The sequence below is a fragment of the Pithys albifrons genome, chromosome Z (genome assembly GCF_047495875.1).
Source record: "Pithys albifrons albifrons isolate INPA30051 chromosome Z, PitAlb_v1, whole genome shotgun sequence".
NCBI classification, from domain to species: domain Eukaryota; kingdom Metazoa; phylum Chordata; class Aves; order Passeriformes; family Thamnophilidae; genus Pithys; species Pithys albifrons.
The window spans coordinates 3,103,415-3,111,526 of record NC_092497.1 but is presented as its reverse complement, the minus strand read 5'-3'; the positions used below and the strand labels follow the sequence as shown (position 1 = coordinate 3,111,526).

The window sequence follows — 8,112 nt, the reverse complement described above, 5'->3', positions numbered from 1 at the left end:
GTATCCCACCCAAACCCTCACTGCCTGTTCCTGACTGCCGTGTTCTAATGCCTGTGAGCAGTGTCATGTCCTGTGGGTGTCTTTCAGGACTACCAAAGAATATCCTTACCTGTAAATACAGATTCTGGATTCTTTTCCCCACCCCCTGAAGTAGCCAGCTGGGTTGTGGATCTTGGTGTTAGTTGGTGGCAGTGCATGGCTGAAGTTGCACAGGAAACCGGAGCAGACTCTGGATCCCAGCCCCTGGCGGCTCAAAGAAGGAGTGGTTTTATCTTTGCTTAAATACAGATATTCTTAGGGTTTTCCCTCATGCTGACACCACAAACAGTAAACTCACCTTTCTTGCTAAGGACGTTCTTTACTTACTTGGTGAGGAGTGTGTTGCAAAGCACTTTTAAAAAAGAATCATGAATCCCTGAATGTGTAACTCTAGTTCTATCTGAGTCTGTCTCTTTATTACTCCTAATATGATGAATCCTTGTGAGGTAGCACGTGGTGTCTGTTTCCCAACATGACTTGGGTGATGTGGGTAGATGCAACACCTTTCTCTACTATCAGCCCTGTGGCTGATTCCCTGCCGTGAGCAGCTGTCCGGTGGATGTTTAGCTCCCGAACTTCCCAGGTGTTTGTAGCCCTGATCAGGATTTAGGGACTGTACCGAAATGATTTCTGTCACGTTTCCCAATCACACCTGCAATGCCCTGTGTGGTTGTGTAGCACACCCGCCCCGGGGGTGCAAACAGAAATGCTCGGATTAGGAAACACCAAAAGGATGTTTAACGAGAGCATTACGATGCCGCCCTGATTGCACACCAGGGTTCCCACACCCAGCCCTCGGGGCTCGGATCCGAGTCTGATTGCAAGCTGAGCTGGAAGATCTCCAGAGGTTCCTTCCAAGCCTGAGGATCCTGAGATCTCAGGGAACACAGGGGCAGTATCGCCAGGATCAGTGCTGGAAGGGGAACTTGCCTCTCCTCAGAGCATGTGAGAGGTGCTGGAGTGTGTCTGTGACAGGGACAGGAACAGTGACAGGGATAGGGACACTGATAGTGATAGTGACAGGGATAGTGGTAGTGACACTGCGACAGGGATAGGGAGAGGGACAGGGACACTGGACCAGTGACAGAGTGAGTGACACTGTAATAGCACAGTGACATAAGGACTGGGACAGGGACAGTGACACAGCTACATGGACAGTGAATAGTGACAGTGATAGTGACACAGGGCCAGGGACACTGGGACACGGACAGTGACTTACAGTAACAGTGACAATGACCCAGGGACAGTGGCAATGACACAGTAATGGCGATAACACACAGGGACACAGGGAGAGGGACACAGGGGCACACAGACACAGTGACAGTGGTAATGACACAAAAAGGGACACAGTGACAGTGACACAGTGACAGACAAACACATGGACAGTGACACTGCAACAATGACAGTAACACAGGAACAGAGACTCAGTGACTATTACAGTGACATTGGCACACTGGCACAGGGACAGGGACCAGGACACTGACAGAGACACAGGGGCAGGGACACAGACACAGGGACAGTGGCATGGACACAGGGACACAAACGCAGACACAGTGGCATGGGCATGGGCACAGGCACAGTGACAGTGTCACGCACACAGTATCACACAGTTCACACACACTGTCACACACCATGTCCCTGTCACAGTGTGACACACAGTGTCATACACAGTGTCACACACACACAGTCATAGTGTCATACAGTGTCACACACACAATGTCACACACCCACAGTGTCACACACCCACCACACTGTCACACACACAGTGTCACACACACACTGTTACACACACATTGTCACACACAGTGTCACACACACACAGAGTGCCGCACACACTGTCACACAGAGTGTCACACAGTGTCACGCAGTGACACACACACGCACACACACATTCTGTCACACAACACACTGTCACACACAATACACTGTCACAACACACAGAGTGTCACACACACTGTCCCCCCCCACACTGTCACAGACACAAGCACTGTCACAGACACTGTCACACACACACACACACACTCGCAGTCACACACACACACAGAATGTCATACACACTGTCACACACACAAGCTGTCACACAATGTCACAGACACTGTCACACACACACACACACTCGCAGTCACACACACACACAGAATGTCATACACACTGTCACACACACAAGCTGTCACACAATGTCACAGACACTGTCACAGACACACACTGTCACACACACACAGAGTCAAGCAGTGTCACACAAACACACGCTGTCACACACATACACACTCCAGAGTCACACACACACACACACACACACACTGTCACACACACACACACATTCTGTCACACAACACACTGTCACACACAATACACTGTCACAACACACAGAGTGTCACACACACTGTCCCCCCCCACACTGTCACAGACACAAGCACTGTCACACACACACACACACACTCTCGCAGTCACACACACACACAGAATGTCATACACACTGTCACACACACAAGCTGTCACACAATGTCACAGACACTGTCACACACACACACACACACACTCGCAGTCACACACACACACAGAATGTCATACACACTGTCACACACACAAGCTGTCACACAATGTCACAGACACTGTCACACACACACACTGTCACACACACACAGAGTCAAGCAGTGTCACACAAACACACGCTGTCACACACATACACACTCCAGAGTCACACACACACACACACACTCCAGTGTCACACACACACACACTGTCACACACACACACACAGTCACACACACACACAGTCACACACACACACAGTCACACAGTGTCTCTCTCACACACACACACACTGTCACACACACTGTCACATACATAGTGTCACACAGTGTCACACACAGTCACACAGTGTCACACAGTGTCACACAGTGTCACACACAGTCACACAGTGTCACACAGTGTCACACACAGTCACACACACTGTCACACACACTGTCACACACACAATGTCATACACATACATTGTCATACACATACATTGTCACACACACACAGTCACACACACACTCCAGTGTCACACACACACACAATGTCACACACTCACTGTCACACACAGACTCCAGTGTCACACATACTCACTGTCACACACACACAGTTAGTGTCACACACAATGTCACACACACATTGTCACACACACACATTGTCACACACCCACACATTGTCACACACAGTCATACACACACGCACACTGTCACACACACACATTATCACACACAATGTCTCACACACACACTGTCACACACACATTGTCACACACAGCCATACACACACACCCCCACATTGTCACACTCCCACATTGTCACACCCCCACATTGTCACACACAGCCATACACACACACCCCCACATTGTCACACTCCCACATTGTCACACACCCACATTGTCACACACTGTCCCGTTCCAGCCACCGCCTCCTCCGCTGCCGGTCCCGCCGCCAGGGGGCGCTGCGCGGCGCTCGGGCCGGGCGGGCGGAAGTGACGGCGCGGCGGCCCCGGTGACATTCCCGGCGCTTCCCGGTCGCTCCCGTCGCCCATGCCCCGGCCGCTGCCCCCGCCGGGGAGCCCCGCGGCGGCCCTGCCTCCTGCAGGTGAGTACGGCCGCGGGGGGCGGCCCGAGGCCGCGGGGATGGGGCGGGATGGGCGGCACCGGCCTCGCTGCGCCGGGAGCGGCCCCGCATCCCCCGGGACGCGGGTGGGTGTCCGGGGATGCTGTGGGACGGTCTTGGCCCTGCCCCTGCCCCTGCTTCTCGTCCTGCCTCTGCGCCTGCTCCTCGTCCTGCTCCTCGTCCTGCTCCTTCTCCTGCCGCTGCCCCCTCTCCTGCCGCTGCCCCCTCTCCTGCCGCTGCCCCCTCTCCTGCTCCTGCCCCCTCTCCTGCTCCTGCCCCCTCTCCTGCTCCTGCCCCTTCTCCTCCTCCTGCCCCTTCTCCTCCTGCCCCTGCCCCTTCTCCTCCTGCCCCTGCCCCTTCTCCTCCTGCCCCTGCCCCTTCTCCTCCTGCCCCTGCCCCTCCTCCTCCTGCCCCTGCCCCTCCTCCTCCTGCCCCTGCCCCTCCTCCTCCTGCCCCTGCCCCTCCTCCTCCTGCCCCTGCCCCTCCTCCTCCTGCCCCTGCCCCTTCTCCTCCTGCCCCTGCCCCTTCTCCTCCTGCCCCTGCCCCTCCTCCTCCTGCCCCTGCCCCTTCTCCTCCTGCCCCTGCCCCTCCTCCTCCTGCCCCTGCCCTGCCGCTGCTCTGCCCTGACCCAGCGGGACGAGTTTCCAGGGAGCACCTCGGACCGCTTCGTCTTTCCCGGGACTTCTGTAAAAAAAAAAACAAAACAAAGGAAAGCGCCTTTTTTTTCGTTTTTTACCTTTTTTTTAAGCTTTTTTCTTTCGTAACGACTCTTGAAGTCGCGCAAGCTGTCGGAGGGAGAGCCCCTTGCTGGAGGAATCATCACAACGGGTGTAGCCACCCTGCATTTGCTCTTCCCGAGGTTTTGGGGTTGGTGTTTTTTTTTTTTCTTTTTTGATACGTCTTTGTTCACCTTGGGTGGTGTGTTCCCGCCGGTGGGAATCTCCTTTTCCCACGGAAGGAAAGTTGAAGCTGCTCGTTGCGTCTCTAGCCCGGGCTCCCGGTGAGCTCCTGACATCTAATGGGTTGCAGATGTGGCTCTGACCACGCAGCCATCCGGGGGGAATATAAAACTTAACTGTGCTACTTGTTCCTTTTCAAAAAGGAAAAAAAAGGCAGCCCGATCAGACCTGTAATATTTTAACTGTTTCCCCAGTTCCAGTACTGTAACTTCCTTCGCCTGGAGGTTATTGGACAACCACTTAAAAGGCCACTTTTTAAAGACTTTAGGGTTTTTTTAGGTTTACATTGCTTACACTTTTGTTAAGTAGCATCTAGTTGTATTTATGCATTAGTTTGTTAACAGTGGGACAAGGCGACTTGCCTTAAAGTTTGTAGGTATCTGGGTGAAAACATAACTGCAATAACTTAAACAAAGTCTTATTTGCAACTAGCTATGCACTTTAAACCAGCACAAAGTACCTAACACCACTTCAAAGGCTGAACAAAACTTGTGTGTCAAGATACTGTGGCAAAAATCAGTTCTGTTTGATATTTTGTTTTCACTATCAAGTAATTCTAGCTTTTAAAAATCAGTAAGTAAATCTTCGAACCCATGAGCATCTCTTTAGAAATGTAAAATTTCTTTCAGTTCTCCATCCCAGAGGCTCTGTTTGGTTTTAAGTCTCCTCTGGTACTTGTCAAGCATCAGACAAAATAATAGCTTCACTTATGGGAAAGGGCTACTGAATTTCCACTTTCCAAGCTGAGTTTAAGTGCAAACAGTAGTAGCTCTCCCCTTGGAACAGCAAACAAACACTAAATTTAAAATATCTCTCTGAAAGTGTCTTAATGTTGCTTAAGTTTATTAAAAAGATGTTTGACCTTGAGATGGAAACCGAGTGTGGTGTTTTTCTGAGGTCTCTGTGGTGTGGTTCTCCTGCCCTAGTTAACACCTGTAATTGCTGTTCCTGTGATACAAGAGCTGGAAGTCAGGCAGTCACTGCAGCACAGCTTTCCCTGCTGCCCTGGAGGAGGGAAACGTGGCCTTTGAGGAGGGAAAAGGTTCTTAACAAGCTCTGAGGAGAACAGTAAGTTGCTTGCCATGTGTTTTCTAAACCCAGACATCCCCCCTATGTATGTATTCAGTACCACAGCAGTGAGATGAAGCATGGAGAACTTGTCTGTCCAACAGCAGTACTTTTTAAGCAATCTGAGTATTTCTCACCCCTGGTGATCCAGAGCAGCCTGATGCTGGCAAAAGAAGCTCCAAAGGGGATGGTTATGTGGCTACTGGAAGCTAAAAACCCACAGCTTTCTGTAGTTCTGGCTTAGCAGTGTCACTGATGTTTTGTCTGGGGAAGGGCGGGAAGGACCATGTGGGTGATGGAAGGCACTACGTGAGTCTGAGCAGCTCCAGCACAGGGATAGCAGTTCTGACTAAATTTAAACACTTGAATTTGTAATTACACTGTGCCGACTATTTCTGTTTGCTGTTTAGCCTAATTGCTGGTTGGCATCCTGAAGAAGTGCAGTGAGAAATTCCTGGGAAATCAGGAAGAGAGGGCCTGTAGCCTCACACACTCCGGGTGTGGTGTGTGTGGCAGGGCAGCCCGGGCATCTCAGCACACACAGCCTGCCTGCCTTGGTGGGAATTACAGTGCAAAACTAGTCAGGAAAGGAGGGGATGATTTAAGCTGGGTCCTGCTGAAGAAGGGGAAAGGGGAAGGAACCTGAAAGTGACCACAAAAAGTTGAGAACAGCCAGAACTCACACAGAGCAAGCCCTGCTCTGAGTGATAAAGAAGAGATAGGAAGGATGTGTGGGTGCTGTTGGACAAACAGACACTGTGGAGGAGGTGGGGATTAATAAGGAAACAAAATGAATCAACGAAAAGGAAATGTGGATTATCATGAGGGGCTTTGAACACTAAATGTCAAAGAGCTAAGTTGGTGTAACTTGATGAGAGCAACAAGAAATACTTGCCTTGGCTGTCCTGACCCCCCATCTCCTTACTTATTTATCTTTAAAATGCAGGATTCTTTCCATGGGTTCTGTTCACTTCATTTTCTCTTGCATGTTATCATATCAAGTGCCTGCTCTTCCAAGGATGTATGTGCCACCTATGACCCACCTGTATATCAACATTTCACTTAAACATCTGTTAATGAGATGGGAGTCTCCACGTACCACACGGTGAAAGTGGCTGTGAACCAAGTAATCCGACTGGCTGGTTATCCTCTGACCAAAATGACACCATTATCTAGTGATATTAAAGCTTTACAGACTTTTCCAAATGAGTAGATAGTTTCAAGCAACTTGTGACTCTGTAACATTTCAGAGTCACATTTCAGTGGTACTTTTTGACAGAATCCAATCTGTGGTCAATCTCAGCTTCTATTTTTTGTCTGCAGCTGACTGAATGACTTAAAAAACCGTAAACATTGACAGAAAGGGAAGTTCTGGCCAGGTGGGGGTTGGTCTCTTCTCCCAGGCACTCAGCAATAGGACAAGGGGGCACGATGGGCTCAAGCTCTGCCAGGGGAAATTGAAGTTGGAGAGCAGAAAAAAATTCTTTGCAGAGAGAGTGGTCAGGCTTTGGAATGGGCTGCCCAGAGAGGGGGTGGATTCCCCATCCCTGGAGGTTTTTCAACTGAACTTGGCCATGGCACTGAGGGCCATGATCTGGTAAAGGGACTGGAGTTGGCCCAAGGGTTGGACTTGATGATCTCGGAGGTCTTTTCCAACCCAATTGATTCTATGATTCTGTGATAAACTGTGCAGCTGAGTTAATAACACATTTACTAGATCACAGTAAAAGGTTTAAACACTGTAGCTGGCGATGTGGAATTTGCACTTCAGAGCAAGCACTCCAAAAAAGAAAGTGTAAACCTTGAAATTCATCTTTGCTGGCTTGAACATTATTGGTAACAGTGAGGAACTGAAAATGAAACAGCATTTAGAGGCAGGAACAGACATAGTGCTGGGAAAGAGTTCTGGGACAAAGTTCAGTGGTACAGTGTGTGTTGATGCTCTGAGATGACCTGAGGCTTACGTGGAAAGGAAACCATTTTTGGGTTTCCAGAACCAAAGTAAGTGTCCAGCACATGAGTGGGAGTTCAGTGTTTAACCTTAGCAACAAACTGTTACCATACTGAAATCTGTGGCAGTAGGGGTATAATTGTAGGGAACCTGGACAACACAAATCACCACAAAAATCATAGTTTCTCTCACATCTTTGTTCCAGGTTTTTAATGCATAATGCAGTTCTAAGTCTGCAACTTGAGGTGTAGAGTGCAATGTCTACAAATATGTAATTCTGAGCAAAAAGAGAATTGAATTAAGGGGATTGTAACTGAAAATGTGCATGTGGTATTAGCCTCTGCAGTTGCCTTCTCTTACAGAGTCGATCTCAGCTAAGCTGTGACTGATGCCTTGTCACTTACACAGTTACTGTTTAAGGGTTACAATCTAAATCACAGAATCCTAGAATAGATTGGGT

At 49.7% G+C, this 8,112-nt stretch overlaps 1 protein-coding gene across 3 annotated transcripts in view; it reads left to right on the top strand.

Moving 5' to 3' along the window:
* Positions 1–3,546: 3,546 nt before the first annotated feature.
* The window catches only part of ARK2N (arkadia (RNF111) N-terminal like PKA signaling regulator 2N), a 48,251-nt gene continuing 43,685 nt past the window's right edge, over positions 3,547–8,112 (top strand). For 2 of the 3 annotated variants that reach the window (XM_071581171.1, XM_071581172.1), the window contains exons 1-2: positions 3,568–3,656; positions 5,560–5,701. The gene's annotated coding sequence lies outside the window, so the exon portion shown is untranslated. Of the gene's footprint in view, positions 3,657–5,559; positions 5,702–8,112 lie in introns of all 3 variants that reach the window. The other variant, XM_071581173.1, reaches the window with a different exon arrangement.